At 40.1% G+C, this 17,337-nt stretch overlaps 1 pseudogene; it reads left to right on the top strand.

Moving 5' to 3' along the window:
* Positions 1-16,648: 16,648 nt before the first annotated feature.
* Positions 16,649-16,911, top strand: LOC143686029 (cyclin-dependent kinase 2-associated protein 1 pseudogene; annotated as a pseudogene).
* The last annotated feature ends 426 nt before the right edge of the window (positions 16,912-17,337 follow it).

Consider the following 17,337-nt stretch of genomic DNA (forward strand, 5'->3'; position numbering starts at 1 on the left):
CAAACAAAAGGAAAGAAATAACAAAGATTAGAACAGAAATAAATGAAATTGAAAACATGAAAACAATAGAAAGAATCAACAAGGAGAAGTTGACTCCTTGAAAAAACCAATAAAATTGATGGACCATTAGCTAGGCTGAAAAAACAGAGTGAGAACGCAAATAAATAAAATCAGAAATGGGAGAGGGGACATAACTACTGACCCCACCGAAATAAAGGAGATAATGTGAGGATACTATGAGCAACTAAATGCTAATAAAGTAGAAAACATAGACGAAATGGACAACTTCCTAGAAAAGCATGAAAAATCAATGCTGACTCAAGAAGAAATAGACATCCTCAACAAACCAATCACAAATAAAGAGATTAAATCAGTCATTGAGAAGCTCCCCCAAAAGAAAAGTCCAGGACCAAAAGTGTTAATATGTGAATTCTACCAAGCGTAAAACAATATCAAACCTGCTCAAACTCCTCAAAGCTACCTAACTCATTCAATGAAGTCAACATCACCCTAATACCAAAGCCAGACAAAGATATTATAAAGAAAAGAAAATTATAGACCAATCTTTTTTATGAAATAAAGGACAAAGACTGGGATGATGTAATTTAGCAATGCCCAGAGTGGACAATAATGGTGATTAAAGGTACAAATATAAGAATGTTTTTGTACGAGGGAGAACAAATGAATATCAACATTGCAAGGTATTGAAAATGGGATGGTATGGGGGGAATACAATCAATGCACACTACGGTCTATGTTAACAGTAACATTGTAATATGCTTCCATTGAATATAACAAAGGCAGTATGCCAAAGTTAAATGTCAATAAGTGGGGGATATAGGGGAAAGGTATGGGATTCTTGGCAGAAGAAATGGAAATGTCCTCATGTAGAATGTGGTTGTGAAGGCATGGCTATGCGATTATACCAGAAAGCACTGATTTTTTTTTTAACTTTTTATTTTATTTTATTTATTTATTAAATAAAAAAAATTTAACAACAAACGAACAAAAACACTCTTAACATATGATCATTCCATTCTACATATATAATCAATGATTCACAATATCATCACATAGTTGCATATTCATCATCATCATGATAATTTCTTAGAACATTTGCATCAATTCAGAAAAAGAAATAAAAAGACACCAGAAAAAGAAACAAAGCAAAAACAGAAAAAAAAGAGATTATACATACCATACCCCTTACTCCTCCCTTTCATTGATCACTGGCATTTCAAACTAAATTTACTTTAACATTTGTTCCCTCTATTATTTATTTTATTCCATATGTTCTACTCGTCTGTTGAGAAGGTAGATAAAAGGAGCATCAGACACAAGGTTTTCACAGTCACACAGTCGCATTGTGAGAGCTATATCATTATACAGTCATCTTCAAGAAACACGGCTACTGGAACACAGCTCCACATTTTCAGGCATTTCCCTCCAGCCTCTCCATTACATCTTGAATAACAAGGTGATATCTACTTAATGAGTAAGAATAACCTCCAGGATAGCCTTTCGACTCTGTTTAGAATCTTTCAGCCATTGACACTTTGTCTCATTTCACTCTTCCCCCTTTTGGTTGAGAAGGTTTTCTCAATCCCTTGATGCTGGGTCTAAGCTCATTCTAGGATTTCTGTCCCACATTACCAGGAAGATCCACACTCCTGGGAGTCATGCTCCACATAGACAGGGGGAGGGTGGTGAGATTGCTTGTTGTGTTGGCTGGAGAAAGAGGCCACATCTGAGCAACAAAAGAGGCTCTCTTGGGGGTGACTCTTAGGCCTAAATTTTAAGTAGGCTTGACCTATCCTTTGGGAACCACTGATTCCCTACTTAAGTTGGATTGTATGATGCATGAATAAAACTGTTTAAAAATGAACAGAGAGATACAAGTACTGGAGAACATATGGAGAGAGAGAGATGCATTTATTCACTGTTGGTAGGGAAGCAGAGTGGTGCAACCCCTTTGGAGAGCAGTGTGGTGGCCCCACAGGAGGCTAGGGTTGGAGTTGCCATATAAATCTGCAACCCCACAGTTAGGTATATTCTTGGGGGAACTAAGAGCAGGGACACAAACGGACATTTGCACACTGGTGATTATGGCAGTAGTGTTCACTATTTGTATTGGATGGAGGTGGCCTCTGCAGGTGAACTCACTGTCCTCCCCCCTACATGGGACATGATTTTCAGGTAAATCTCCCTGGCAACATGGGAAAGGACTCCTGAGGATGAGCCTGGCCCTGCATAGTGGGAATGACAAAGACTTCTTAATCAAAAGGGGGAAGAGAAATGAAACAAAATAAAGATTCAGCGGCTAAGAGATTTAAAATACTCAAGTGGTTATTCTGGAGTTTATTCTTACACAGTTTTAGATATCCCTTTTCAGTTTTTGATGTATTGGAGTGGGTAGAGAGAAATACCTGAAACTGTTGAACTATAATCCAATGGCCTTGATTCTTAAAGATGGTTGAATAACTATACAGCTTTTAGGGTGTGGCTATGTGATTGTGAAAACCCTGTGACTGACACTCCCTTTATCCAGGGTATGGACAGATGAGTAAGAAAAAATAAGACAAAAATAAATAGATAATAGGAGGGTCTGGGGGTAATGGAATATTTTCAGTGTACTTTTTTTACTTTACTTTTTTTTTGGAGTAATGAAAATGTTCAAAAATTGACTGTGATAATGAATGCACACCTATATGTTAATACTTTGAACCATTTCAGATGATTATATGGTATGTGAGTATGTAATATATCTCAATAAAATTGCATTATAAAAACTGAATGGGAATTCTGAAATGGATCTAACAATGGTGGGGAAAAGGTCCAAAAAGACATTACTGGGACATATGAAAAAAATTGGAACATAGACTGCAAAGCTCTATACCAATGTTAAGTTTATTGAACTTGATGTTCTAGTTTGCTACTGCTGGAATGCAACACACCAGAGATGGATTGGCTTTTACTAAAGGGATTTATTTTGTTAGTTCTTCAGAGGAAATACAGCTAACTTTCCACTGAGGTTCTTTCTTACATGAGAAGGCACAGGATGATCTCTGCTGGCCTTCTCTCCAGGCCTCTGGGTTCCAACAACTTTCCCTAGGGTGATTTCTTTCTGCATCTCCAAAGGCCTGGGCTCAGCTGCAAGTGCTGAGATGAGGTATGCTGAGCTACTTGGGCTGTGCTATGTTGAGCACTCTCATTTAAGCACCAGCCAATTAAATCAAACATCATTCATTACAGCAGGCACGCTTCTTAGCCGACTGCAGATGTAATGAGCACAGATTACGTTCATGTACCATTGGCTCATGTCCACAGCAACAGAACTAGGCACGTTCACCTGGCCAAGTTGACACCTGAACCTAACTACCCCACCTGATAAGTATATATAAGTGAATAGCCTTGTTCAAAGGAAAAACACATGGAAGCATGTTGGAGTCCTCTGTGTGGATTTTGTATTATTTTTGCAACCAACTAGTAAGTTTGGAATTGTTTCAAAATAAAAAGTTTTTTTTTAAAGTATATAGAAAAACTGGATAGAAAAATTACAAAGATTGCTGCTTGCTGTGGAGCATCCAGTTGAGAACAAATTTATAGTAGGTGATTTTTTTTTCCAGCAGAGTTCAGTTGCCCAGTCGAAAGTGTAGAGAAGAAAGAGGGATAGATTCATCCATGGTTGGAGTTACAACCAAGAGATAAGAAAGAAAAAGAGTTGACAGTGCTTGCAGGAGAGGAATTGAGGTGATAAACTATTGGATGGGGCATTAGATTATTTCAGATGTTAAGGAATGGAAACACCCTCAGCTCAAATTATCTCAATGCAGAGGTTGAATGTAAGGACACTCATGTGGAAGGGAGGAAGCTCAGGAAACTATCTCCATAGATAAACATTATGCAGAAATGAAAAAAAATGTCTAGGGTATAAGAGAAGTTCTAGAATCCCAACATCAGCTTTGATCACCTGGTTATTTTCTAACACTCAGAAGTGGATGCCCATTTACTCCCTTCCCCAGGAATTATATTATATTAATAACTCAGCTTCTTAATATTTAGTCTCTCTCTCTTCCTCTGCATATAATTACTGCTTACCCTGATTGCCCTGATTTTTTTGTGTGTCTTGCATCAAAACTCTCTCTGAAGAGACTTCAATTGGATAATTAGGCCCATTCAATATGGACCATGTTTAAATCTGATGGTTTCCCTTATGGCTAGCTTGGAAATGGTTACCTTTTGCTGTTATATTGATTTCTCATCAAATCAACATAACCAAAGTAAAAGAATTATATGATACAAGCATGGCAACCCTAAGCTACTTTTCTCAAAAGAGAATTGTGAGTAGAGGTACATGGGCCATCCAGGTCTGGTCATCAGGAAGGAAATAAAGCCAGGAGGGGTGTGATGGCTTGGGAGGAGCAATAAAGTTAGAAAGATAAAGTTCAACAAGGTTGAAGAACTATAGCATTAGGAGTAAGGGAATGAAAAACCTGGAAGGAAAGAAAGTTGGGTCAGAGAATAGTAAGGGTGGAGATCTTATGTGGCAAAAGAAGTCCGGTTGAGAATGGGGGAAATTCAACTTCCCCAATTCTTGATATTCTCACAAGCAGTGTGGACAACCAAAGCTATAGGCTGAGCCCCCAGTTTGGGGGTTTGTTCATATGAAACTTAACCCCACAGGGGATAGGTCAAGCCTACTTAAAATTAGACCTAAGAGTCACCCCCAAGAGAGCCTCTTTTATTGCTCAGAGATGGCCTCTCTCTCCAGCTAACACAACAAGCAAACTCACCACCCTCCCCCTGTCTACGTGGGGCATGACTCCCAGAGGTGTGGACCTTCCTGGCAACTTGGGACAGAAATCCTAGAATGAGCTGAGACTCAGCAGCAAGGAATTGAGAAAAACCCTAGAATGAGCTGAGACTCAGCATCAAGGGATTGAGAAAACCTTCTCGACCAAAAAGGGGAAGAGTGAAATGAGAAAAAGTGTCAATGGCTGAGAGATTCCAAACAGAGTCAAGAGGTTATCCTGGAGGTCATTCTTACGCATTAAGTAGATTTCACCTTGTTAGTCAAGATATAATGGAGAGGCTGGAGGGAACTGCCTGAAAATGTAGAGCTGTGTTCCTGTAGCCATGTTTCTTGATGATGATTGTATAATGATATAGCTTTCACAATGCGACCGTGTGATTGTGAAAACTTTGTGTCTGATGCTCCTTTTATCTACCTTGTCAACAGACGAGTAGAACATATGGAATAAAAATAAATAATAGGGGGAACAAATGTTAAAATAAATTTAATGGATTGAAATGCTAGTGATCAATGAAAGGGAGGGGTAAGGGGTATGGTATGTATAATTTTTTTTCTGTTTTCATTTTATTTCTTTTTCTGAATAGATGCAAATGTTCCAAGAAATGATCATGATGATGAATATACAACTATGTGATGATATTGTGAATTACTGAATATATATGTAGAACAGAATGACCAAAATAGGAATGTCTGTGTTTATTTGGTGTTTAAAAATATAAAATAAAAAATTATTAAAAAAAAACAATTTCAGTGTATGAGCATTGTAGGGTACCTCAAGTTTGGAAAGGAGAGGAAAGCTATTAGAATTGTTCCATCACATCAAAGCTGAAGTTTCAAAAGCCAAAAAATGGCATAAATTTGGTTGGAAAAAAAAAAGCCAGATTGTCAAAGATTTCAATAAATATAGAGGTATATCTTGGAAGTCAATACAGAACAATGATGAGGAAGAGTAAAGGTTAGGATGATTGGAAGGCATGAGCTTCAAATAAGAACAGTGGTCAGAAGCATCTCTGGGGGATGCTGACGTGGCCTCTCATCCCTAAGATGATAGGGAATGGAACACACGCATAGCCCCAGTCAACAGGGTGTGTGTGTATATTACTACAGATGATGATTTATGAATATTATATGTTAAGAAGTGCAGTGCACAATAAAGTAGTCAAATAAGACACAGAGCACAATTCTATTACTTCACAAATTTGTTTTGAAATTAGTATATGCACTATAACCAACATTAAAATTTTAAATCAATGGTTATTTTGCCAATAGATTTTTTTTATTAATTAATGGAAAAAAGAAATTAACCCAACATGTAGAAATCATACCATTCTACATATGCAATCAGTAATTCTTTTTTTTTTTTTTTATAGCTCAGATGCAGCTTCATTCAGTGCTTTAACATGATTACTTTACAATTAGGTATTATTGTGCTGTCCATTTTTGAGTTTTTGTATCTAGTCCTGTTGCACAGTCTGTATCCCTTCAGCACCAATTACCCATTATCTTACCCTGTTTCTAACTCCTGCTGGACTCTGTTACCAATGACATATTCCAAGTTTATTCTCGAATGTCGGTTCACATCAGTGGGACCATACAGTATTTGTCCTTTACTTTTTGGCTAGACTCACTCAGCATAATGTTCTCTAGGTCCATCCATGTTATTACATGCTTCATAAGTTTATCCTGTCTTAAAGCTGCATAATATTCCATCGTATGTATATACCACAGTTTGTTTAGCCATTCTTCTGTTGATGGAGATTTTGGCTGTTTCCATCTCTTTGCAATTGTAAATAACGCTGCTATAAACATTGGTGTGCAAATGTCCGTTTGTGTCTTTGCCCTTAAGTCCTTTGAGTAGATACCCAGCAACGGTATTGCTGGGTCGTATGGCAATTCTATATTCAGCTTTTTGAGGAACCGCCAAACTGCCTTCCACAGTGGTTGCACCATCTGGCATTCCCACCAACAGTGGATAAGTGTGCCTCTTTCTCCGCATCCTCTCCAGCACTTGTCATTTTCTGTTTTGTTGATAATGGCCATTCTGGTGGGTATGAGATGATATCTCATTGTGGTTTTGATTTGCATTTCTCTAATGGCCAGGGACATTGAACATCTCTTCATGTGCCTTTTGGCCATTTGTATTTCCTCTTCTGATAGGTGTCTTTTCAAGTCTTTTTCCCATTTTGCAATTGGGTTGGCTGTCTTTTTGTTGTTGTTGAGTTGAACAATCTCTTTATAAATTCTGGATACTAGACCTTTATCTGATATGTCATTTCCAAATATTGTCTCCCATTGTGTAGGCTGTCTTTCTACTTTCTTGATGAAGTTCTTTGATGCACAAAAGTGTTTAATTTTGAGGAGCTCCCATTTATTTATTTCCTTCTTCAGTGCTCTTGCTTTAGGTTTAAGGTCCATAAAACCGCCTCCAATTGTAAGTTTCATAAGATATTTCCCTACATTTTCCTCTAACCGTTTTATGGTCTTAGACCTAATGTTTAGACCTTTGATCCATTTTGAGTTAACTTTTGTATAGGGTGTGAGATATGGGTCTTCTTTCATTCTTTTGCATATGGATATCCAGTTCTCTAGGCACCATTTACTGAAGAGACTGTTCTGTCCCAGGTGAGTTGGCTTGACTGCCTTATCAAAGATCAAATGTCCATAGATGAGAGGGTCTATATCTGAGCACTCTATTCAATTCCAATTGTCGATATATCTATCTTTATGCCAATACCATGCTGTTTTGACCACTGTGGCTTCATAATATGACTTAAAGTCAGGCAGCGCAAGACCTCCAGCTTCATTTTTTTTCCTCAAGATGGTTTTAGCAATTTGGGGCACCCTGCCCTTCCAGATAAATTTGCTTATTGGTTTTTCTATTTCTGAAAAATAAGTTGTTGGGATTTTGATTGGTATTGCATTGAATCTGTAAATCAATTTAGGTAGGATTGATATCTTAACTATATTTAGTCTTCTAATCCATGAACACAGTATGCCCTTCCATCTATTTAGGTATTCTGTGATTTCTTTTAACAGTTTTTTTTTAGTTTTCTTTATATAGGTTTTTTGTCTCTTTGGTTAAATTTATTCCTAGGTATTTTATTCTTTTAGTTGCAATTGTAAATGGGATTCGTTTCTTAATTTCCCCCTCAGATTGTTCTTTACTAGTGTATAGAAAAGCTACAGATTTTTGAATGTTGATCTTGTAGCCTGCTACTTTGCTGTACTCATTTATTAGCGCTAGTAGTTTTGTTGTGGATTTTTCCGGGTTTTTGACATATAGTATCATATCCTCTGCAAACAGTGATAGTTTTACTTCTTCCTTTCCAATTTTGATGCCTTGTATTTCTTTTTCTTGTCTAATTGCTCTGGCTAGAACCTCCAACACAATGTTGAATAATAGTGGTGATAGTGGACATCCTTGTCTTGTTCCTGATCTTAGGGGGAAAGTTTTCAATTTTTCCCCATTGAGGATGATATTAGCTGTGGGTTTTTCATATATTCCCTCTATCATTTTAAGGAAGTTCCCTTGTATTCCTATCTTTTGAAGTGTTTTCAACAGGAAAGGATGTTGAATCTTGTCAAATGCCTTCTCTGCATCAATTGAGATGATCATGTGATTTTTCTGCTTTGATTTGTTGATATGGTGTATTACATTAATTGATTTTCTTATGTTGAACCATCCTAGCATTCCTGGGATGAATCCTACTTGGTCATGATGTATAATTCTTTTAATGTGTTGTTGGATACAATTTGCTAGAATTTTATTGAGGATTTTTGCATCTATATTCATTAGAGAGATTGGTCTGTAGTTTTCTTTTTTTGTAATATCTTTGCCTGGTTTTGGTATGAGGGTGATGTTGGCTTCATAGAATGAATTAGGTAGTTTTCCCTCCACTTCGATTATTTTGAAGAGTTTGAGGAGAGTAGGTACTAATTCTTTCTGGAATGTTTGATAGAATTCACATGTGAAGCCGTCTCGTCCTGGACTTTTCTTTTTAGGAAGCTTTTGAATGACTAATTCAATTTCTTTACTTGTGATTGGTTTGTTGAGGTCATCTATTTCTTCTTGAGTCAAAGTTGGTTGCTCATGTCTTTCCAGGAACCCGTCCATTTCATCTAAATTGTTGTATTTATTAGCGTAAAGTTGTTCATAGTATCCTGTTATTACCTCCTTTATTTCTGTGAGGTCAGTAGTTATGTCTCCTCTTCCATTTCTGATCTTATTTATTTGCATCCTCTCTCTTCTTCTTTTTGTCAATCTTGCTAAGGGCCCATCAATCTTATTGATTTTCTCATAGAACCAACTTCTGGTCTTATTGATTTTCTCTTTTGTTTTCATGTTTTCGATTTCATTTATTTCTGCTCTAATCTTTGCTATTTCTTTCCTTTTGCTTGTTTTGGGATTAGTTTGCTGTTCTTTCTCCAGTTCTTCCAAGTGGACAGTTAATTCCTGCATTTTTGCCTTTTCTTCTTTTCTGATATAGGCATTTAGGGCAATAAATTTCCCTCTTAGCACTGCCTTTGCTGCGTCCCATAAGTTTTGATATGTTGTGTTTTCATTTTCATTCGCCTCAAGGTATTTACTAATTTCTCTTGCAATTTCTTCTTTGACCCACTCGTTGTTTAAGAGTGTGTTGTTAGCCCGCCCGCCCTCCTCTCCCCTCTTTGTCCGCTGGCCCGGCGCGCGGCACCCACGCCCCACAGCAGCCAGCCCGCCCGCCCTCCTCTCCCCTCTTTGTCCACTGGCCCGGCGCGCGGCGCCCACGTCCCGCAGCAGCCAGCCCGCCCGCCCTCCTCTCCCCTCTTTGTCCGCCAGCCCGGCACGCGGCGTCCACGCCCCGCAGCAGCCAGCCCGCCCGCCCTCCTCTCCCCTCTTCCCCCTCCTGCTCCGGTGGCTCTCCAACCACCACAGTGCCCTCTTCCGCCTTCACCGGCTCCTCCGCCACTGGCCTCGACAGCGTTGCCACCCTCAACTTTCCTCCTCCAGAACAGCTACTGGGGGAGTGGAGACAATACAGAGCAGCTCCCAGAGCCACGACGGAGATCAAAGGGATGGTGTACCCCATCCTGGAACGGCTGACAGTCTGGGATAACCAGCTCCGGTGAGATCACCGAGGGGTGCGGGCCTTCCCGGGCGGGACGGCAAGCGGCCGGAGTCCCTCCCTTCCTCCTTCCCAGGCCAACTGGCAGAATTGGGCAGGTGGTCCCCATGGGCTGCGACGGCTGGCGCCCCCACCACGCGAGGCCCTCCCGGACCAACTGAGAGAGTTGGGTCGGAAATCCCCAGACTGCGGAGAACAGTGACCGGGGGGTCCCTTCCAAACACGTGACTCCCCGGTCCGGCTGGGAACAGTGCACTCTCCTGGGCTGTGACAGCTGGTGCCCTCCCGCAACGCTTGGCGCCCCGGGCTGACTAGGAAATTCGGTCGGGCGCTCTCCCGTGCTGCGGCGGCCGGCGACCCTCCCCGCGTTCGGACCCCCGGGCCGGCTGGCACTCTTCCAAAATGCTTCGGCTGCCGAACCTCCACTACAGCGAGAGTTTTCCAAAGTTAAAGAATCCACAGCACCTATTACTGGTGGGACCCGCAGACAAACGTGTGCCACGAGCACCACCTACTGGGCAGGATAAGAAAAACAGAACCCAGAGATTTCACAGAAAAATCTTTCAACCTGTGGGGTCCAACACCCAGGGAAATCTGACTAAATGCCCAGACGCCAGCAGAAGATAACAGATCACGCTCAGAAAATTGAAAATATGGCCCAGTCAAAGGAACAAACCAGTAGTTCAAATGAGATACACGAGCTGAAACAACTAATGCTGAATATACGAACAGAAATGGAAAACCTCTTCAAAAACAAAATCGATAAATTGAGGGAGGACATGAAGAAGACATGGGCTGATCAAAAAGAAGAAATAGAAAAACTGAAAAAACAAATCACAGAGCTTATGGAAGTGAAGAATAAAGTAGAAAAGATGGAAAAAAACAATGGATGCCTACAATGATAGATTTAAAGAGACAGAAGATAGAATGAGTGATTTGGAGGATGGAACATCTGAATTCCGAAAAGAAACAGAAACTATCGGGAAAAGAATGGAAAAATTTGAACAGGGTATCAGGGAACTCAAGGGCAATGTGAACCGCACAAATATACGTGTTGTGGGTGTCCCAGAAGGAGAAGAGAAGGGAAAAGGAGGAGAAAAACTAATGGAAGAAATTATCACTGAAAATTTCCCAACTCTTATGAAAGACCTAAAATTACAGATCCAAGAAGTGCAGTGCACCCCAAAGAGATCAGACCCAAATAGGCGTTCTCCAAGACACTTACTAGTTAGAATGTCAGAGGTCAAAGAGAAAGAGAGGATCTTGAAAGCAGCGAGAGAGAAGCAATCCATCACATACAAGGGAAACCCAATAAGACTATGTGTAGATTTCTCAGCAGAAACCATGGAGGCTAGAAGACAGTGGGATGATATATTTAAGTTACTAAAAGAGAAAAACTGCCAACCAAGATGTGTTTCCTGTAGACAGCATATAGAAGGATCCTGTTTTTTAATCCATTCTGCCAGTCTATGTCTTTTGATTGGGAAATTCAGTCCATTAACATTTAGTGTTATCACTGTTTCGATAATATTTTCCTCTACCATTTTGCCTTTTGTATTATGTACATCATATCTGATTTTCCTTCTTTCTACACTCTTCTCCATACCTCTCTCTTCTGTCTTTTCGTATCTGACTCTAGTGCTCCCTTTAGTATTTCTTGCAGAGCTGGTCTCTTGGTCACAAATTCTCTCAGTGACTTTTTGTCTGAGAATGTTTTAATTTCTCCCTCATTTTTGAAGGACAATTTTGCTGGATATAGGAGTCTTGGTTGGCAGTTTTTCTCTTTTAGTAATTTAAATATATCATCCCACTGTCTTCTAGCTTCCATTGTTTCTGCTGAGAAATCTACACATAGTCTTATTGGGTTTCCCTTGTATGTGATGGATTGCTTCTCTCTCGCTGCTTTCAAGATCCTCTCTTTCTCTTTGACCTCTGACATTCTAACTAGTAAGTGTCTTGGAGAACGCCTATTTGGGTCTGTTCTCTTTGGGGTGTGCTGCACTTCTTGGATCTGTAATTTTAAGTCTTTCATAAGAGTTGGGAAATTTTCAGTGATAATTTCTTCCATTAGTTTTTCTCCTCCTTTTCCCTTCTCTTCTCCTTCTGGGACACCCACAACACGTATATTTGTGTGCTTCATATTGTCCTTGAGTTCCCTGATACCCTGTTCAAATTTTTCCATTCTTTTTCCTATAGTTTCTGTTTCTTTTTGGAATTCAGATGTTCCATCCTCCAAATCACTCATTCTATCTTCTGTCTCTTTAAATCTATCATTGTAGGTATCCATTGTTTTTTTCCATCTTTTCTACTTTATCCTTCACTTCCATAAGTTCTGTGATTTGTTTTTTCAATTTTTCTATTTCTTCTTTTTGTTCAGCCCATGTCTTCTTTATGTCCTCCCTCAATTTATCGATTTCGTTTTTGAAGAGGTTTTCCATTTCTGTTCGTATATTCAGCATTAGTTGTTTCAGCTCGTGTATCTCATTTGAACTACTGGTTTGTTCCTTTGACTGGGCCATATTTTCAATTTTCTGAGCGTGATCTGTTATCTTCTGCTGGCGTCTGGGCATTTAGTCAGATTTCCCTGGTTGTTGGACCCAACAGGTTGAAAGATTTTTCTGTGAAATCTCTGGGTTCTGTTTTTCTTATTCTGCCCAGTAGGTGGTGCTCGTGGCACACGTTTGTCTGCGGGTCCCACCAGTAAAAGGTGCTGTGGGTCCTTTAACTTTGGAAAACTCTCGCCGTGGGGGAGATTCACCAGCCGAAGCATTTTGGAAGAGTGCCAGCCGGCCCGGGGGTCCGAACGCGGGGAGGGTCGCCGGTCGCCACAGCCCGTGAGAGCGCCCATCCGAATTTCCTAGTCAGCCCAGGGTGCCAAGCGTGGTGGAAGGGCACCAGCCACCGCAGCCCGGGAGAGTGCACCATTCCCAGCCGCACCGGGGAGTCACGTGTTTGGAAGGGATCGCCCCCGGTCACCGTTCTCCGCGGCCTGGGGATTTCCGATCCAATTCTCTCAGTTGGTCTGGAGGGCCGCGCGTGGTGGGGGCGCCAGCCACCGTGGCTTGAGGGGACCGCCTGCCCAATTGTCCCAGCTAGCCCGGGAAGAAGGAAGGGAGGGACTCCGGCCGCTTGCCGCCCCGCCCGGATAAGCCCGCGCCCCTCGGCGATCTCACTGGAGCAGGGTCTCTCAGCCAGTCAGCCATTCCAGGATGGGGTATGCTGTCTTTTTTATCTCTGTCGTGGCTCCGGGAGCTGTTCTGTATCGTTTCTATGCCCCTAGTAGCTGTTCTGAGGAGGAACTAAGATTCACGCGTCTTACTAAGCTGCCATCTTCTCCGGAAGTTGATTTTTTTTTTTTTTTTTGCAAATAGAATTTTTGAACTTGGAAAGAAGTTAGAGATTGTGGTAGTTTGGAAGCTGCTATGTACCCCAGAAAAGGCCATGTTGTTTTAACCCACTCCTGTGGGTACAGACCTATTTTAGCTGGTAGGTTTTGATTAAGTTATTTCATACAAGGTGGGTATTAATCTGCTTACTGGAGTCCTTTATAAGAGGATAAAACACATACAAGAAGGAGAAATGAATTTAAGAGACACTCATAGACAAAAGTCCTGGAGAAGCTAAAAGAAGCTCAGAGAGGAAGCCACTGGAACCAGAAACTGAAAGCAGTGAAACTCTGTAGCAAAGGACCAGCAAACGCTGGCTATGTGCCTTCCCATGTGACAGAGGTATCCTGGATGCCAGCAGCTTGTTTTCAGAGTCCAGGTATCGTCCTGTTGATGCCTTGAATTGGACATTTTCATGGCCTTCTAACTGTAAATTATAAGTTAATAAATCACAATTGTAAAAGCCAACCCATTTCTGGTATATTGCATTCTGGCAGCTTCAGCCAACTGAAACAAGATTATGTATTACAGCATCCTTATTGTACAGAAGACCCAAAGAGGTTTAGCACCTTGTATAAGGCACACAGGTAACTAGGGCCTTCTTACAATTTAGAAGGACTTTTGGAGGAGGATGATATTAATGGCCTAGGACTGATAAAATTTTATTTGATTGTCTTATTCTCCTTAATAGTTTCCCTGTTGCAAGCAGCGGCAGTAAAAATGACTCAAATGATCCTCGAATTAGAAGATCATTTAGAAACAAATTTTTTTTCTAAAATTGGGAACTCCACAAATATTATGGTTGATGATTATGGCATCTCTCATATAGAAAACATATCTTAAGGTAGTGGCTCCTTTGATACTCATGCAACTCTTGGATAACAACCCAAAGCAATGGCCACATCTCACATCTTCCTGTCTCCAACCCCGTATCCAATTATTTTAAGAATGGACATGTGACCACATGGCCCAAATCAGGATTCAAAGCTAATAAGTGTAAGTTTTGGAAGTTTTGTTCCAACTTTCAGGGAAACTGAATCTCTTTTTTATTAGGTGGAGGCACATATTCCTGGAGCTGCTGGCAGCCAGCTTGGCACCATGAAAGGACAGCCTGCCTGAGAATGAAGAATCACCAAGAAGTGGACATCCTTTGAGCCCTGAATGAAGGTCCTTCAAAAGCAGGAAACTTTTTGAAAGCTATGAAAGCCAACAAGCTTTTTTGTTTCTTTAAATCATTTCTAGTTGAGTTTTCTCACATTTACAAATAAACCAGATAAGTTATAGAGTACAAAAATATAGCAACCATATTTCTTAATACAAGCCTCTATTACAGCTAGAGTGTAGAGAGTTACCATTTTAAACTAATATTTAGGGTGTCTGATGCTCTTTTGACATGCCACCCTCTCACTTCACACTTTCTTTGAAAACCATCAAAAACAATTTCTATGTCAGGAATACAGATTTTTAAAATCTATTCAAAAATAAATTTGTCTTAATAAAATTAAATGACTATATCCCAAAGTCAAGTAAATGGTTACAGAGGATAAAGAATTTCTTTCCATTTTCTGTTCTTTGCTTTCATTCAAATTTAGATTCAAACATATACACAGATATTTTAAGTGGTACATTAACATTTCCTGCCTAATATTTGCTAACATTTGTATAAAATGGATATCTGACTTCCCATGCAGTACTGTTTCCTTTTATGCAAAAACTGGGATTGGAGAGGTAAAAGAAGACAAAAAAAAAGTGAAATATAGGTCTTAAATAAGCAATGTTAAGGTGTTGTGCTGGTTTGAATGGATGTATGTCCCCTAGAAAAGCCATGTTTTAATTAAAATCCCATTTTGTAAAGGCAGAATAATCCCTATTCAATACTATATGTTTGAATCTGTAATTAGATCATCTCCCTGGAGATGTGATTTAATCGAGTGGTTGTTAAGCTGGATTGGGGATGACATATCTCCATCCATTTGGGTGGGGCTTGATTAGTTTCTGAAGTCCTATAAAATAGGAAACATTTTGGAGAATGAGAGATTCAGAGCGAGCAGAGCAGAATGACATAGCCATAAGACGCAGAGTCCACCAGCCAGTGGAGATGAAGAAGGAAAATGCCTCCCGGGGAGCTTCATGAAACAGGAAGCCAGGAGAGAAGCTAGCAGATGATGCTGTGCTCACCATGTGCCTTTCCAGATGAGGGAGAAACTCTGACTGTTTTGCCATGTGCCTGTCCACTTGAGAGAGAAACCCTGAACTTCATCAGCCTTCTTGAACCAAGGTATCTTTCCCTGGATGCCTTAGAATGGACATTTCTATAGACTTGTTTTAACTGGGACATTTTCTCGGCCTTAGAACTGTAAACTAGCAACTTATTAAATTCCCCCTTTTTAAAAGCCATTCCGTTTCTGGTATATTGCATTCCAGCAGCTATCAAACTAGAACAGGTGCATAAAAATGTCGCAAAAGAGGTATATACAAAGTGCTTCTGGAAGTGGAGAGAAGGGTGGAATAATGCTGGCTGGGCCAGAGAGCATGTGACATTTAAACTGTGTTAAAAGATGAGAAGGAGCCTGACAGACAGAAAAGAAGAAAACAGGTATACCATGAAGAAGGAACATCAAAGAAAAGGCAGGGCATTTCCAGACTCTGTGACATAGCTAATTTTTTTCCTGTGGGCATTAGAAGCCAACGGCTGAAAAGTTGCCTGTTATTATTTGGGTCTGTGGTTGATAACTACAAAGACAATGTGGAAGGTGGGTTGGAGGAGGGAGACTAAAAACTGGAAATTTGTGATGACATTATGATCATCTAGGCAAGAGTCACAAATAATTTGAGTACAGTAGGATAAGAAGTAGAGAATAAAGTCAAGAGCTATGGAAGAAGCTGCCTATTGGCTGGGGCAGTGAGATGGGGAGTGGTTGAAGATAACTCTCAAGTTTCTGATGTGGGAATTGGGGTGAATGGTACTGCCATTCTCCAAGCTATAGAACTTAAGAGAGGTAAGTTTGTATTCAAGAAAAAAAAATTCATTTCTTTATTTTTCTATCTAGGCCCAGGAAATAAAGTATTTCTACAACTATATCTGTAATTTAGAAATCTATTACCTATAACATAAAATTTTAATTTTGCGTTCTCTATTTAAATGCTTTAATTGCTACTTGGTATCCCATGGCATGAATGTTCCATAATTTATTTAAGAAGTTCTTTACTTATGGTTATTCATACTGTTGGTTACAGGTAATTTTTCATTTTAAAAAAGTTGCTTATTTAAACCGAAATTGAATGCACACATGCCTGCCGCCTCCCTCAACATGGCTGGGAATGTCCACCCTGCTCCCACCAGCATGGCAATGTCCTCCCAGTACCACCAGCTGCTGAGTGATTATGGGCCACCCTCCCTTCGCTAACCCAGGGAACTGAGAACAGCCAGGTACCCCGAAGCAAATATGCTGAGTTGCTGGTCATCATCGAAGAATTGGGAAAAGAGATCAGAGCCACCTAACCAAGGGGTAAGAGTGCCATGGAGAGGCTAAAACGAGGCATCATTCATGCTAGAGGACTGGTTGGGGAGTGCTTGGCTGAAACAGAACAGAATGCCAGATCCTAGCCTCCTCGGTAGCTTTGAAGGTTTTCCAGTTTTTTGAAGTTGTGAAGCTACAGATCATCTCCCCTGTTCAGGTGAAACTCTTGTTTTCAAAATGTTAAGTTTGATTTTATTTCTCCCTGTTTCCCTCCAGTGGTTCACTAGGCTCTGACTTAGACTTTAAGGTTGAAATGATATTTTTTAAAAAATTTTTTTATCATCACACGGTTGTATATTCATCATCATGATAATTTCTTAGAATATTTGCATCGATTCAGAAAAATAGAAATAAAACAGAAAAAAATTATAATACCATATCCCTTGCCCCTCCTTTTCATTGATCACTAGCATTTCAATCTATTAAATTTATTTTAGCATTTCTTCCCCCATTATTATTTATTTTTAATCCATTTGATTTACTCATCTGTCCGTAAGGTAGATAAAAGAAGC

Source organism: Tamandua tetradactyla, chromosome 6 (genome assembly GCF_023851605.1).
Source record: "Tamandua tetradactyla isolate mTamTet1 chromosome 6, mTamTet1.pri, whole genome shotgun sequence".
NCBI classification, from domain to species: domain Eukaryota; kingdom Metazoa; phylum Chordata; class Mammalia; order Pilosa; family Myrmecophagidae; genus Tamandua; species Tamandua tetradactyla.